Source organism: Scyliorhinus torazame, chromosome 5 (assembly GCF_047496885.1).
Source record: "Scyliorhinus torazame isolate Kashiwa2021f chromosome 5, sScyTor2.1, whole genome shotgun sequence".
Taxonomy (NCBI): domain Eukaryota; kingdom Metazoa; phylum Chordata; class Chondrichthyes; order Carcharhiniformes; family Scyliorhinidae; genus Scyliorhinus; species Scyliorhinus torazame.
The window spans coordinates 93,193,858-93,209,787 of NC_092711.1; the positions used below are offsets into that span (position 1 = coordinate 93,193,858).

General features: G+C 48.5%; 1 protein-coding gene and 1 long non-coding RNA gene across 2 annotated transcripts in view; both read left to right on the plus strand.

Annotated features, from left to right (window-relative positions):
* LOC140418954 (uncharacterized) overlaps nt 1-15,930 on the plus strand; it is a 150,762-nt gene that overhangs the window by 100,602 nt on the left and 34,230 nt on the right. The window lies entirely within an intron of this gene.
* LOC140418972 (uncharacterized) lies at nt 1,769-12,238 on the plus strand. The gene is made up of 3 exons (XR_011945451.1): nt 1,769-2,255; nt 7,610-7,751; nt 12,128-12,238. It is a non-coding gene; the product is annotated as an uncharacterized lncRNA (long non-coding RNA).

The window sequence follows — 15,930 nt, forward strand, 5'->3', positions numbered from 1 at the left end:
CTGTCTGAACCTTGTTTCCTCAGCCTTACATAAGTCTCCTTCTTCCTCTTAACAGGACATTCAACCTCTCTTGTCAACCATGGTTCCCTCACTCAACCATCTCTTCCCTGCCTGACAGGAACATTCATATCAAGGACACGTAGTACCTGTTCCTTGAACAAGTTCCATATTTCACTTGTGTCCTTCCCTGACAGCCTATGTTCCCAACTTATGCACTTCAATTCTTGTCTGACAACATCGTATTTACCCTTCCCCCAATTGTAAACCTTGCCCTGTTGCACGCACCTATCCCTCTCCATTACTAAAGTGAAAGTCACTTTCTACAAAATGCTCCCCCACGAACAAATCTATCACTTGCCCTGGTTCATTACCAAGTACCAAATCCAATATGGCCTCCCCTCTGGTCGGACAATCTACATACTGTGTTAGAAAAGCTTCCTGGACACACTGCACAAACACCACCCCATCCAAACTATTTTATCTAAAGAGTTTCCAATCAATGTTTGGGAAGTTGAAGTCACCCATGACTACTACCCTGTGACTTCTGCACCTTTCCAAAATCTGTTTCCCAAGCTGTTCCTTCACATCTCTGCTACTATTGGGAGGCCTATAAAAACCTCCCAACAAGGTGACTGCTCCTTTCCTATTTCTGACTTCAACCCATATTACCTCAGGAGGCAGATACTCCTCGAACTGCCTTTCTGCAGCTGTTATACTATCTCTAATTAACAATGCCACCCAGACTTCCGGTGGGGGGGCGGGGGGGGGCGAGCAGGGCGGCCGCAAAAAAGAGCTCCCGCCAGTGGCCGCGATTCGCGGCGATTTCGGGGAAATTCCCGAGACCCCACACACTCCCCGACTATCGTCGGCCTTTGGGGCCGCCACGAGCAGCCAGCGGGGCCGGCTTAAAAGTCGGCGAAGAACCCCGCGCGGGTGTCGGGCGGCGGGGGCTGAGGCGCCGGGCCCGGCAGGTCGAAGCAGCGGGGGCGGAGCTTCGACGAGGTCGAGGCGGCAGGCCCGAGGCCCGAGCGCCGTGTAGGGAGGGTGCTCCACGTCGGATGGCTCCCACCTAGGAAGAAGAAGGTTGAAGCCTGGTCCCAGGTGAATGTAGAGGAGAAAGAAAGAAGATTTATGGAAGTTTGGTAAAAGTTTTTTTTTTCTCTCTCAAAAAAGAAGAATGTCAGATTGATGAAGGGCAGGAGGGTGAAGGGGGAGAGAGGTGAAAGGAAAGTAGATAAAAAAACAAGAAGCCGCTAAAAGATGCGAAAAGCAGCGTCAAAGAAAGGAGGAAACGCGGGTTCGCCGCCGAAGGAGAAGACGAGCAAAAGCAAAAGTGTTGACAGGATGGCGGAAGCCGAACTGTAAGGTGGGACCGCAATACTTACGGTGGAGAAGATGACAGAGGTGATGGTGGTGGAGCTGGAAAAACATTTGGTGAGGCACATGGAGATCCTGAAGAAAGAGATGGTGGTCGTGATGAGGTCATTCTTGGAGGAGGCACTCGGCCCGATGAGGGTGGAGGTGGCAAAGGCATTGGCCGAGGTGAGAGAGCAGGGCGAGAAGATGAAGGAGGTGGAGGAGGCCGTGACACGACACAGCGACCAGGTCACCTCGATGGGGGACGCGCTGCAGAGAGTGGTGGAGGTTAACAGAGGACTCCGAGCAAAGCTGGAAGCTCAAGGCGGCACAATTTGAGAATGCCCGAAGGGACAGAGGGCCCAAGGCCAACGCAATACTTCGCTAAGAAGTTGGCAGAGCTGATGGGGGAGGGTGAGAACCCCACCCTGTATGAGCTGGACCGAGCTCATCAGTCATTAAGGCCGAAGCCCAAAGTGAACGAGCCGCCAAGGGCAGTAATTATCTGCTTCCATAAGTTTTGCATGAAGGAGAAAGTATTAAGCTGGGCGAAGCAGAAGCGTGAGGTGCTGTGGGATGGTACTGCGGTTCGGATCGACCAGGACTGGACGGTGGAGTTGGCAAAAAGACGAGCGGCGTTTGGGTGAGTGAAGGCGTCTTTGTACAAGAAGGGGGTGCGATTTGGTGTGGTGTACCCGGCGAAGTTGAGAGTAACATATAACGCCAAAGACTTTTATTTTGAGACAGCGGAGGCGGCTGAGGCGTTCGTGAGGGCAGAAGGCTTGGGACAGACGTGAAGAGCGGAACTGGTCAAGAGGTCAAGGGTGCTTGCACATCTTAAAAGTTTGAAAGCCGATGTAGCAATGCTGCAGGAGACTCACTTGAGGGTGAAGGACCAGGTGAGACTTAAAAAGGGCTGGGTTAGCCAAGTGTTTCACTCCGGATTTGATGGAAGGGCTCGAGAGGTAGCGGTGCTGGTCAGCAAAAGGGTACGCTTCCAGATGGAGAAGGTGGTGGCAGATTAGGGGGGTAGATATGTGATTGTGACAGGGGCATTGGAGGGGAGATTAGTGGCGCTGTTAAGTGTATACGGTCCCAATTGGGACGATGTGGGATTCGCGAGGAAGGTGGTTGGGGCTAATCCCGACTTAGACACGCATGAGCTGATTGTGGGGGGGGGGGACTGGAACCTGGTGCAGGAGCCAAGGTTGGACAGATCACGGCCGCGCTCGCTGATCCCATCGGGGGGGCGAAGGCGCTGGCTGGGCTAATGGTGGAAATGGGAGGGGTGGACCCTTGGAGGTTCCTGCACCCAAGGGAACGGGAGTATTCGTTTTTCTCAGCGGTCCATAAGGTATATTCGCGGATCGACTTTTTTGTGGTGGGGAAGGCTTTGCTGGCTGGAGTCAAGGGGTCGGAATACTCTGCAATTGCAGTGTCAGATCACGCTCCACATTGGGTGGATATGGTGCTAGAGAAGGGGGCAGCGCAGAGACCAGGGTGGAAACTGGATGTGGGGCTTTTGGGGAACCAAGTATTCTGTGAGAAAATTGAAAAGGTAATTAAGGAATATGTAGGTTTCAATTGTACGGGTGAGGTGTCGAAGGCAGTCGGCTGGGAGGCTCTAAAGGCGATGGTGAGAGGTGAGGTAATTTTGTTTAAGGCTAGGGTGGATAAGGAGGAGAGATGGGAGCGGCAGAGGGTAATAGATGAGATGTTGGAGGTAGACAAGAGGTATGCAGAGGATGGGGACCCGGCGAAGCTGGAAAAGAGGAAGGAACTACAGGCGAGCTTCGACCGACTGTCCACCAGGAAGGCGGTGCGCCAACTGAGATGAGCAAGGGGTGCAGTTTATGAACATGGAGATAACATGTATGTTAGCAGGTGAGCTCCGGAGGGAGGCAGCGGCAAGGGAAATTCTTCAAGTGAAGGATAGGGCAGGGAAGTTGGTGGTGGCCCCAGTGCTGATTAACAAGGTTTTTGAGGAGTTTTATGAGAGGTTGTACAAGTCAGAGCCACTCGGAGGAGACCGTGAGATGCAGGAATTTCTCGATGGGTTGGAGTACCCGAGGCTAGGGGAGGGGGACAGGGCTACATTAGAAGGAGCAATAGTGGAACAGGAGATAAAGGATGCGATTGGGAGGATGCAGTCGGGGAAGGTGGCAGGACCGGATGGGTTTCCGGTGGAATATTATAAAAAATTTAAGGATAGGTTGGCACCCCTGATGGTGGGGATGTTGGAGGAGGCGATAGGGAAGGGGGTGTTGCCACAAACCTTGGGGCAGGCATCGATTTCCCTGTTACTAAAAAAAGGATCCGACGGAGTGTGGGTCGTATCGGCCCATATTACTTCTGAATGTGGACGTAAAAGTGTTGGCGAAGGTACTGGCGGGTAGGCTGGAGGAGTGCCTCCCGAAGGTGATAGGGGAGGATCAGACGGGGTTCGTGAAAGGGAGGCAGCTGTTTTCGAACATTAGGAGGGTTTTGAACGTTGTTATGGCACCGGCGGAAGGGAAGGACACAGAGGTAGTTGTGGCATTGGACGCCGAGAAGGCGTTGGACCGGGTAGAATGGGGGGGACTTGATGGCAGTTCTGGAGCGGTTTGGGATTGGACCAAGATTTGTGAACTGGGTAAAGCTATTATATAAGGAACCGAAGGCGAGTGTCCGCACAAATAATATCAGTTCGAGATATTTCTCTCTCCACCGTGGGACGAGACAGGGATGTCCTATGTCCCCCCTGCTGTTTGCACTTGCGATTGAGCCGTTGGCCATCGCATTGAGAAGTTCGGGAGCATGGAAAGGAATAGTGCGGGGGGGGGGATAGAGCATAGGGTGTCCTTATATGCCGACGACTTGCTGCTGTATGTGTCGCAGCCGAGTGCGTCGATAGGAGGAATATTGGAGCTACTGCAGGTATTTGGGTCTTTCTCGGGGTACAAGTTGAACCTGGACAAGAGTGAGTACTTTGTGGTGTCTCGGCCGGGGGTGGGGGCAGGGGTGGGGGGGCTGCCATTCCATAGAGCAGGGACTCATTTTAGGTATCTGGGGGAGCAGGTTGCCCGGGAGTGGGGGAGGCTTCGCAGGTACAACATCACTAGTTTGGTGGGGAGAGTGAAAGCCGATCTGGCAAGGTGGGACGGCCTTCCTCTGTCACTGGCAGGTCGGGTACAGGCGGTTAAAATGAATGTGTTGCCGCGATTCGTGTTTATTTTTCAATGCCTACCGGGGGGCTGTGTAGATTAAGGGTGACTACGGGTAATCCCTGATTCATTTGTTTATGTAAACATGCGGGCTGATGTTTGGGGGTTGGTGGGCGGATGGGATCGTTGTTATTATGGGGATTGACATATCTTGCTGATTATTGTTTATTGTTGATGGGTGTAAATGTGAGAGAAAATGTGAAAAAGGAGAATAATTTTTTTTTTTTTTAAAACAATGCCACCCCCACCTCTTTTACCACCCTCCCTAATCTTATTGAAACATCTATAACCAACATCCATTTCTGCCCCTCTTCTATCAAAGTTTCCGGGTAGTCCCACGTACCGATCCATGCCTTAAGTTCACCCATCTTATTCCTGATGCTTCTTGCGTTGAAGTATACACACTTCAACCCATCTCCGTGCCTGCAAGTACTCTCCTTTGTCAGTGTTCCCTTCCCCACTACCTCACTACATGCTTTGGCATCCTGAATATCGGCTACCTTAGTTGCTGGACTACAAATCCGGTTCCCATTCCCCTGCCAAATTAGTTTAAACCCTCCCGAAGAGTACTAGAAAACCTCCCTCCCAGGATATTGGTGCCCCTCTGGTTCAGATGCAACCCGTCCTGCTTGTACAGGTCCCACCTTCCCCAGAATGCGCTCCAATTATCCAAATACCTGAAGCCCTCCCTCCTACACCATTCTTGCAGCCACGTGTTCAACTGCACTCTCTCCCTATTCCTAGCCTTGCTATCACGTGGCACCGGCAACAAACCAGAGATGACAACTCTGTCTGTCCTGGCTTTTAACTTCCAGCCTAATTCCCTAAACTCGTTTATTACCTCCACACCCCTTTTCCTACCTACGTCGTTGGTACCAATGTGCACCACGACTTCTGGCTGCTCCCCCTCCCCCTTAAGGATCCTGAAGACACGATCCGAGACATCCCTGGTCCTGACACCCAGGAGGCAACATACCTTCCAGGAGTCTCGCTCGCGACCACAGAATCTCCTATCTATTCCCCTAACCATTGAATCTCCTCTTACTATTGCTTTTCTATTCTCCCCCCTTCCCTTCTGAGCCCCAGAGCCAGGCTCAGTGCCAGAGATCTGGCCACTAGGGCCTTCCTCCGGTAGGTCATCTCCCCCCCCCAACAGCATCCAAAACGGTATACTTGTTTTGAAGGAGAACGGCCATGAGGAATCCTTGCACTGTCTGCCTGTTTGTTTTCTTTCCCCTGACTGTAGCCCAGCTACTCTTGTCCTGTACCTTGGGTGTGGTTACCTCCCTGTAACTCTTCTCTATAACCCCCTCTGCCTCCCGGATGATCCGAAGTTCATCCAGCTCCAGCTCCAGTTCCCTAACACGGTCTCTGAGGAGCTGGAGGTGGGTGCACTTCCCGCAGGTATAGTCAGCGGGGACACCGGTGGTATCCCTCACCACCCACATCCTCCAGGAGGAGCATGCAACTGGCCTAGCCTCCATCCCTCTTACCTTCCAGAATATAGCTGCCCTGTGGAGCACCTGGACCTCCACCCTCCGACTCTGCTCCCAGTCAGTTGCACTCTCTGTAAACTCCTGGCTCCCTTCTCGCTCTTTGCGGAAAGGTAGGAAACAAAATGAAAGGAGCACCTTACTCCCTCTTCACCTAACTCCCTCAGTCACCAAACTCTCACTATAGCACTCAAATGCACCAAATTCAGCACTCCCTCAGTCACCAAACTCTCACTATAGCACTCAAATGCACCAAATTCAGCACTCCCTCAGTCACCAAACTCTCACTATAGCACTCAAATGCACCAAATTCAGCACTCCCTCAGTCACCAAACTCTCACTATAGCACGCAAATGCACCAAATTCAGCACTCAGTGCAAACAAAGTCTGCACTGTAGGGGGATCACTTTTATACTGTGAATCTAGCCTCTGAAAACTGGCCTAATCCAATTAACTAATTAACAAGCTCCAGCTGCAAGTAGAACCTTTGTTTAAAGCTGATTGAAAATTCACCTTCTTCTAAACCAAACAGCAACTTTTAAGTTAATGAACTAAATAAAAGAAAGACTAGACTTTAGATAAAAATGAACCCTTATACTCCCTCAGTCACCAAACTCTCACTATAGCACTCAAATGCACCAAATTCAGCACTCAGTGTAAGCTCAGGGACTTTTATTTTGGAATGGCGGAAGCACCGGAGGAGTTTGCAAAGGAGAAGGACTGTGGCAGAACTGAGAAATTGAGAAATGGCCATGTGCAGATGTAACCTCATGACTGTATTTCCTTCTTTTTTGTTTCACTGCGTACGGGTGTATGGGCTAAAGGAGCCAATGGTGTATATATTTGGACAAGGGAAGTGATGGGATTTTCACTCGAAATGAGGGCTCTTTGGGGTGTAGATGGGTCTGCAGGGTTTGTGTGCTAAAAGGGGATTTCTGGGCTTTCCTGGGGCCGGGCAAGGGGGAAAGGGACCCGGGCGGGGACCTCCACGCTGGCCGGTTTAAGCCAGCCAGTGAACGGGAGTGAGGTGGGGGAGGGCAGCGGCCATCGGAGCCTGGCAGAACAGGGTCCGAGTGGTCTAGCCGGGGTGGAAAGTTGGGGGGAAGGAACTGAGGTTGGCGGGAGGAGTTTTACAAGAGGCAGTGGACGGGAGGAGTTGGAGACTGTGTGTGTGTGTGGGGGGGGGGAGGTGGTGTACAACTCTTGGGCATCATGTACGGTACTCTTTCAGGGGTTGGATGGCGTTGAGTGTAGGGGAGGGGGAGGGGGAGTGGACTCTATAGGTCAATGGTGACCATGGGCGGTCCCGGACTCCTTTTTCTTTTTCTCCTTTGTTTTTTGTTTCCACCGTGGGAGGGTTTGTTTTATTGGATGCATATGTTGACAGGTGGGCTGTTGTTTGGGGTGGTGGGAGGATGGGATCGTTGGTATTGTTAAGGGGATTGATTTTGTATTTGTTACCGTTTACTGTTTGTGGGTGGGGTGTAAATTTTGAAGGAAAATGTGAAAATGGAGAATAAAAATATTTTTAAAAATAAAATAAAATTATATTTGAAGCAGTACAGACTTGTCTGAAGGAAAGGGGGACGCTGAAACAAACCAGTTGAAACAGCCTTTTGAAGACACTCATCCAGAGTCTGCATGGATGCTAACATGAGCCAAATCTGTTTTGGAAAGCAAGTATTATTCTGTGCCATTGGTATGTCGGATAGATTGAGAGCTGTATGTTTTCTTCCATTTTTGTTATTTAATTGGGAATAGAGATAGTAATTAATGGTATTGTATTTACTGTATTGAGTTGTATTGTTTAAGGGGCAATTGTAAGCTAGTTTTGGGTGTGATCATAAAGAATTTAATGTTGTGGTAATAATAAAATTATGTTTTAAAATTTTAAAAAACAAAATAGGTGCTGTGACTGAGTGAACCCTGTTCACACACAGAGCAGGTGACCAGCCTCTCCCCAACGTGAGTGCATTGGTGTGTCTGCACCTCACTTGTATTTCTCATATTCAAAACAAGAGGTCATTTATCAATGAACACGTTGATGTGCAGCGAGGGTGCTTAACCGAGTCAATCCCTTCCCACACACAGCAGGTGAATGGCCTCTCCAGTGTGAACCCGCTGGTCCCTCAGCAGGGTGGATGACTGAATGAATCTCATCCCACACACAGAGCAGGCGAATGGCCTTTTTCCAGTGTGAGTTTGCTGGTGCCTGATCAGGGTGGCTGACTGAGTGAATCCTTTCCCACACATGGAGCAGGTGAACGGCCTCTCTCCAGTGTGAGTGTGTTGGTGTTGCATCAGGTTCTTCCTGCTTTTCAAGCTCTTCCCACAGTCAGAACATTCTAAAGGTCTCTTATTGGAGTGAGCACGCTGGTGTGACTGTAGGTGTTGTGACTGAATGAAATCTTTTCCACACACGGAGCAGGCCTCTCCCCTGTGTGACTGCGTTGATGCGTTTCGTGATGGGATGGGTAATTGAATCCCTTCCCACAGTCCCCACATTTCCATGGTTTCTCTATGGTGCCAGTGTCCAGGTTGGATGATCAGTTGAAGCCTTCTTCACACACAGATCACGTGTACGGATTCTCGCTGTGATGTTTTTCAGGCTGTGTAACTGGTTAAAGTTCTTTCCACAGTCAGTTCACTGGAACACCTTCACTCAGGGGGATGGGGGGGGCGGGGGGGCGCTATCATTGCTTTTCCAGTCACACTGATATTTGAAATATTTTCCCACATACAGAAGACAAACATTTCTCCTTCCACAATATTATTAAAACCAGGAAATCTTTACAGACAGCATGTCTGCTGGAGAAGTGATTGACAGTCAATGTGGTTAGCACTGCTGCCTCATGGCGCCAATGATCCGGGTTCGATCCCGGCCCCGCTCACTGTCCGTGTCGAGTTTGCACATTCTGCCCGCGTGGATCTTACCCCCACAACCCAAAGTTGGATTGGCCATGCTAAATTGCCCCTTAATTGGAAAATAAAGAATTTGGCATTTAAATTTTTTTTAAATGACAAAGAGGATAATAATACAAGGCAAAACAGGGTGACAATGAGACAAGTAAGTAAACTAATAGGACAAGTGAAGAAATAAAAGACAGGTCCAGGGGAGGTATAAATGGCAACAGCAGAACCATTACCAGTGCCTACTGTCTAAAAATATCGGAGTGATGATTATAATCTGAAATTACTGGAATGAATGTTGTGTCTGGAAGGTTGGAAATTGCCTGATCAAGGATGAGGTTATGTTCCTCGAGTTTCCTTTGAGCTTTATTGTAATGGTGCAGGAGGCTGAGGACAGAGTGGGAGTGGGGCAGGGAATTAAAATATTAAATGATCAGAAGCTCAGGATTATGCTTGCTGACTGAATGGTGATGTTCCACAGTCACCCAATCCAGATTTAATCTCCTCAGTGTGGGGGAGACCAAATCGTGAGCACAATAGTGAGTAGCACCTGGAAAGTGTGTTTGGAATCCAAGAATATGGGAATGCAGGAGATGAAATGGTGGTTGTTGCATCTGTTGTTTCTGCATGGAAAGATTTACAGTGATTTACAAGAAATGGGAGCGGGGGGGAGACCATATGGCTCATCGAGCCTCTATTTCTTGCTGGGTGTAACCTGCCCGTTCAGGCAGCATTCTGGTACACTTTCCTGCTTCTTCTCCAGTCTTTCTAGATCCATCTTATGATATGGAGACATTAGCTTGACAATCCTATGAAGTAAACTTTAGTCTAGCCTCGTGTCACCGAGCTGAAATCCAGTCTTTCTCTGACGCATTCTTAATGTCATCACTGACAGGTTAAGAGTGAAAAATCAACTGTTTAGCAGTAATAATGTGCAGATGCCGGTGCTGGACTGGGGTGAGCACAGTAAGAAGTCTTACAACACCAGGTTAAAGTCCAACAGGTTTGTTTCGATGTCACTAGCTTTCGGAGCGCTGCTCCTTCGCCTGAGGAAGGAGTTGTGCTCCGAAAGCTAGTGATTTGAAACAAACCTGTTGGACTTTAACCTGGTTTAGCAGTGAGGGGAATAGGCAAGTTTGTAGATGCTCTACAGTGGTACAGACTTGTTGGATCTGCTTCTTCTGTCCCATCTTATATTCAGGTAATGGGTAAACGATAAAAATACTGCAACATACAGGCATTTGGGGCAACTTTGAGTTTGCTGCTCAGATTAGGTAGTCTCCACATCATAAAATGGATCTAGAAGGACTGGAGAAGATGCAGGAAAAGATAGTTGAATTATGCCTGAACTGGCAGGTTATACCCGGCAAGAAAGATTGGACAGGGTGTAAACCTTTTCTCTGGAAAAGGGAATAAAAGATGACCTGATCCTGTAAGATTATGAAAAGGTTTGACATGAGAGACAAGTGGAAGATGTTTCCACTGGATGAGAATAAATATGAGTTAGTTATTCATTAATCTAATGTGCAGTTCAGGAGCAGTTCAGAGGGAGATCACTCTCACACTTCACGTGTGCAAAGGGATTTCCTCAGTTTTCCCACTGGTTAACACTCAAATTTTAAAAGCTCAAACTATTTGATCCAATTTCAGCATATTGTTATTGGCGAGGGGCAACTTAACTGTTGGGTCTATGGGGACAAAAATCGCTCGTTCACCCAAACCTGTTGGGACCCTGATGAGTTCACATCTCACTGTCGTCACTGTTGTCAATCACACCCAGGACAGGACTGTGATGGAGGGCCCGTACTATTTAGGTGCTGTATTAATTGATTTAATACATTTGTTATCTTGGACCAATGTTACCAGTCATAATCGGTTCACAAAGCATAATTTATATCACCAATATGTATCGTGTATAACAACCTGCAGTTGAGAATGTGCTTTCAAAAGCTCCTCGCACAGTCTGTCTGTGACTGGTGCATGCGCCGTTCAGGTTGCCACTGATGGTGCGAGGAGCAGGAAAGAAACAATCGAGCGACTTTCAGTATTGGAGCCGGTGGTGACCGGGGAGCAGCAGAAGCTGCGGAGTGAGCCGGGAGGCTTCATAAATACCCCGTGGAGGCTTCAACTCCCGAGGAAAATGTTAACGGTCCCGTCTTAAACAGCACCGAACAGAGTGAGAGCTGAGCGGCTACAGGCGCGTGTTACCGGCCGCCATCTTTACAGAGGACAAGGAGCCGCAGGGCGCATGCGCTGCCAGCCTGGACCAGATGCCAACTCTCCCGGATTGACTGACTGGAGTCTCTGGGATTTTATTTTATTCTTTTGTGTAAGTCACTGGCTGGGCCAACCCACTGCGCCACCGTGCTGCCTTTCTTGGGCATTTTAAGAGCCAACCAGCTGACTGTAGATCTGGAATCACATGTAGGCCAGAGCAGGTAAGGATAGAAGATTTCCTTCACTGAAGGACAGGAGTGAACCAGGTGGGTCTTTGCAACAATCGACAATCGTTTCATGGTCATCAGTAAACTTTCAATCAATTCAAATTTTACCTTCTGCCTTGGTGAGATTCATACCTGGGAAATCATTCGGACAGTGAGAGGGGGGCACGGTAGCACAGTGGTTAGCACTGCTGCCTCACGGCGCTGAGGTCCCAGGTTCAATCCCGCTCTGCATTACTGTCCGTGTGGAGTCTGTGCATTCTCCCCGTGTTTACGTGGGTTTTGCCCCTACAATCCAAAGCTGGGCAGGTAGGTGAATTGGCCACGCTAAATTGTCCTTTAATTATAAATAAGAAATTGGGTATTCTAAATTTTAAAAAAGGGACAGTGAAAAATATTTTTGGATCTCTGGAAAATCATTAGGGCAGTAAAAAAGATTTTTTTAACATCTCTCTTCAGCGGAGACACAATTATTAAAAATGGGATAAAGGTTGATTGTTTGACAGTCAATCACTGTCCTGTGAGGTAATGAATCCTTTTGCTTCCCAATTGACCGAGGAAGGCAGTGTGTCACAAGGATGGATGTGTTGACCGATTAATGGCTGGAGGATGGGGGCAGGTCATGTGATCAAACCTCCAGGAATACATTTAATCAAAGTTGGTGAGGAGAGAATGTTGTGAATTTCTATCCTAAACTGACAGTGAGGTTTCTGTAAATTTACAGGATACTGGAAGTGGAGGTTTAACAGACGGGAAACGCAAACCAAACGTCACATCGCGATCTGACAGAGTCACTCGGTTCATCTGAACCTGAATTTCAGCAGCATCTGGGTGTGGAAGGTAAAAGGTTTGTCTGTTCTGTCTGTGAGGGAAGATTTCAGGTCTCAGTGTGACTGGAAAAGCCCCGAGATTCACAAACCCTGGTTAGACCAAACCTGGAGAACTGTGTTCAGTTCTGGGCAAGAAACCTGAGGAGGGATAGAATGGCCTCGGAGGGAGCGTAGCACAGATTTGCCTCAGTGATATCTGAAACCCCGGGGTTAAATTACAAGGTGAGGTCACACAATTGCCAGCTCTCTAATCGGCACAGTAGCACAGTGGTTATCATTGTTGCTTCACAATGCCAGAGATGAAGGTTCGATTCCCGGCTTGGGTCAATGTCTGTGCGGAGTCTGCATGTTCTCCCCGTGTCTGTGTCGGTTTCCTCCGGGTGCTCTGGTTTCCTCCCACAAGTCCCGAAAGACGTGCTTGTTAGGACATTCTAAATTCTCCCTCCGTGTACCCGAACAGGCCACAGAGTGTGGAGACTAGGGGCTTTTCACAGTAACTTAATTGCAGTGTTCATAGAATTTACAGTGCGGAAGGAGGCCATTCGGCCCATCGAGTCTGCACCAGCTGTTCATGTAAGCCTACTTGTGACACTGATAAAGAGTATTATTATCTGGAGCAATCCAGTCAGTCTTATTCTCCTATGTCTGTATCCTCACAGCTTTATTTCTCTCAGGTTTCTGTCCAATTTTTAAAAAAATCATTTATTGTGTCTATTTCCAAACTCCATCATTGGCAGCAAGTTTAAGGTCATTGCCACTGGCTATATAAAAACATTTTTCCTCATACCTCTTGGACCATTTACAAGCATAGATACAGAGCAACATAGAGAATAGGAGCAGGAGGAGACCATTTGGCCCTTCGAGCCTGCTCCACCATTCATTACGATCAGAGCTGATTAGGCTCAATAGCCTAATCCCGCTTTCACCCATATCCTTTGATCCCCTTCACTCCAAGTGCTGTATCGAACTACTTCTTGAAAACATGCAATGTTTTGGTCTCAATTACTTCCTGTGGCAACAAATTCCACAGGCTCACCACTCTCCAGGTGAATATATTTCTCCTCATCTCTGTCCTAAATAATCTATCCCATATCCTCAGACTGTGCCCCCTAGTTCTGGACACACCCACTATCGGGAATGTCCTTCCTGCATCTACCCTGTCTAATCCTGTCAGAATTTTATAGGTCTCTCTTTTTAATTATACATTTAGAGTGCCCAATTCCTTTTTTTTTTCCAACTAAGGGGTAATTTTCGCGTGGCCAATCTACCTACCCTGCACCTCTTTGGGTTTGTGCGAGTGAGCCCCATGCAAACACAGGGAGAATGAGCAAACTCCACACGGACAGTGACCCGGGGCCAGGATCAAGCCTGGGTCATCGGTGATGTGAGGCAGAAGTGCTAACCACTGTGACACCATGTCAACCACATTTTACAGGTTTCTAAGAGATTCTGAACTCCAGTGAATACAATCCTAACCGATGCAATCTCTAATACATCAGTCCCTCCCATCCCAGGAATCAGTCAGGCAAAACGTTGCTGCACTTCCTTTCTAGCGAGATCATCTTTCCTCAGATAAGGAGACTAGTACTGCGCACAATATTCCAGCTGTGGCCTCACCAAGGCCCTGTATAATTGCAGCAAAACATCGCTGCTCCTCTACTCGAATCCTCTTGCTATGAAGACCAACATACCAACTGCCTTCTTTACCGCCTACTGTACCTGCATGCTTACATACAAACTAGGAGCAGGCCACTCGGCCCCTCGAGCCTGCTCCTTACACACAAACTAGGAGTCGGCCCCTCGAGTCGCCCCCTCGAGCCTACTCCTTAGACACAAACTAGGAGTCGGCCCCTCGAGCCTGCTGATTACATCAAACTAGGAGTCAGCCACTCAGCTCCTCTGGCCTGCTCCATCATTCAATGATTTTAACCTCAACTCCACATTCCGGCTGACCCCGATAACCTTTCACCCCCTTGCTTATCGAGAATCTATCCATCTCTGTCTTAAAAATATTCAAGGACTCTACTTCCACTTCATTTTAAGAAAGGAAGTTCCAAAGTCATAGAATCTGGGGTGCAGAAGGAGCCCATTCGGCCCATCTAGTCTGCATCAACCCTCCAAAAAAGCACCCCACCCAGGCCCACCCCATCCTCGTAACCCCACCAACGTCCACATCGTTGGAGACAAAGGGGCAATTTGGCATGGCCAATCCATCTAACCCGCACATCGATAATAATAATAATCTTATAATAGTCTTTATTGTCACAAGTAGGCTTACATTAACACTGCAATGAAGTTGCTGTGAAAAGCTCCTTTAAACTGTGTGAGAAAACCGGAGCACCCGGAGGAAACGCACGCAGACTACGGGGAGAACGTGTAAACTCCACACAGTCACCCAGGGTCGGAATTGAACTCGGGACCCTGGTGCTGTGAGGCAGCAGTGCTAACCACTGTGCCACCCCGTCTTACAACCCTCAAGAGAAAAAAATATCCTCATGTCTATCATAAATGGGTGACCCCTTATTTTGCAACAGTGACCCTCTCGTTCTAGATTCTCCCACAAGAGGAAACATCCTCTCCACATCCACCCTGTCAAGATCCCTCAGGATCTTATATACTTCAATCCAGGTATTACCCAAAACTTTAAAATCTGTGTCCCGGCTGCTTGTACGATCAGTGAATGGAAACAGTTTCTTTATCCACCCGAGGGAAATTTGGCATAATCTTGTGTCCCTGAATCAAATCTCCCCTCAATCTCCTTTGCTGGAACCATTCTAGTAAATCTCCTCTGCACCTTCTCCAAGAACCTTCACATCCTTCCTGAAGAGTGGTGGCCAGAGCTTTATAAACATTTATAGAACACCTCGTCTACAGAATCATAGAATCGTATAATTTACAGTGCAGAAGGAGGCCATTCAGCCCATCGGTTCTGCACCGGCCCTTGGAAAGAGCACCTACTTAAGCTTAAGCCCACACCTCTACCCTGTGCTTGTAACCCCAACTCACCTTTCAACACTAAGGGGAAATTTAGCAAGGCAAATCCACACAATCTGTACATCTTTGGACTGTGGTAGGAAACCGGAGCACCCGGAGGAAACCCATGAAGACACGGGGCTAAAATGCAAACACCACACAGGCAGTCACCCGAGACTGGAATTGAACCCGAGACCCTGGAGCTGTGAGGTAGCAGTGCGAACCACTGTTCCACCGTGCCACCGCATAACCCATCTAGCTTGCACACCCCTGGATATTAAGGGGCAATTTATCAAGGCCAATCCACCTAACTTTCCCTTCTTTGGACTGTTGGAGGAAACCTGAGCACCGGGTGGAAACCCACGCAGACACGGGGAGAAAGTGCAAACTCCACACACACAGTCACCAAGGCCAGAATTGAACCCGGGTCCCTGGCGCTGTGAGGCAGCAGTGCTAACTGCCGTGCCACTAGAAGCATAGTTTCTGCATCAATATTATTGTTTAGGAAGTTCAAGATCGAATTTGCTTTGCCAACTACTCTCTTAATATGTCTTGTAGATATACAAAATCCCTCTTCGCCTCTTTCTCTCTCCTCCCAAAGAGGTCAGTTAGGTTTTTGTGACAATCCAGTAGTTTTCATGGTCACTTTTTCCCAGTGTCGGCCCCACAAATGACCAGATTCATTCAGCTCAATTTTACAACCTGCTTTTGTGTGTTCTCTCTC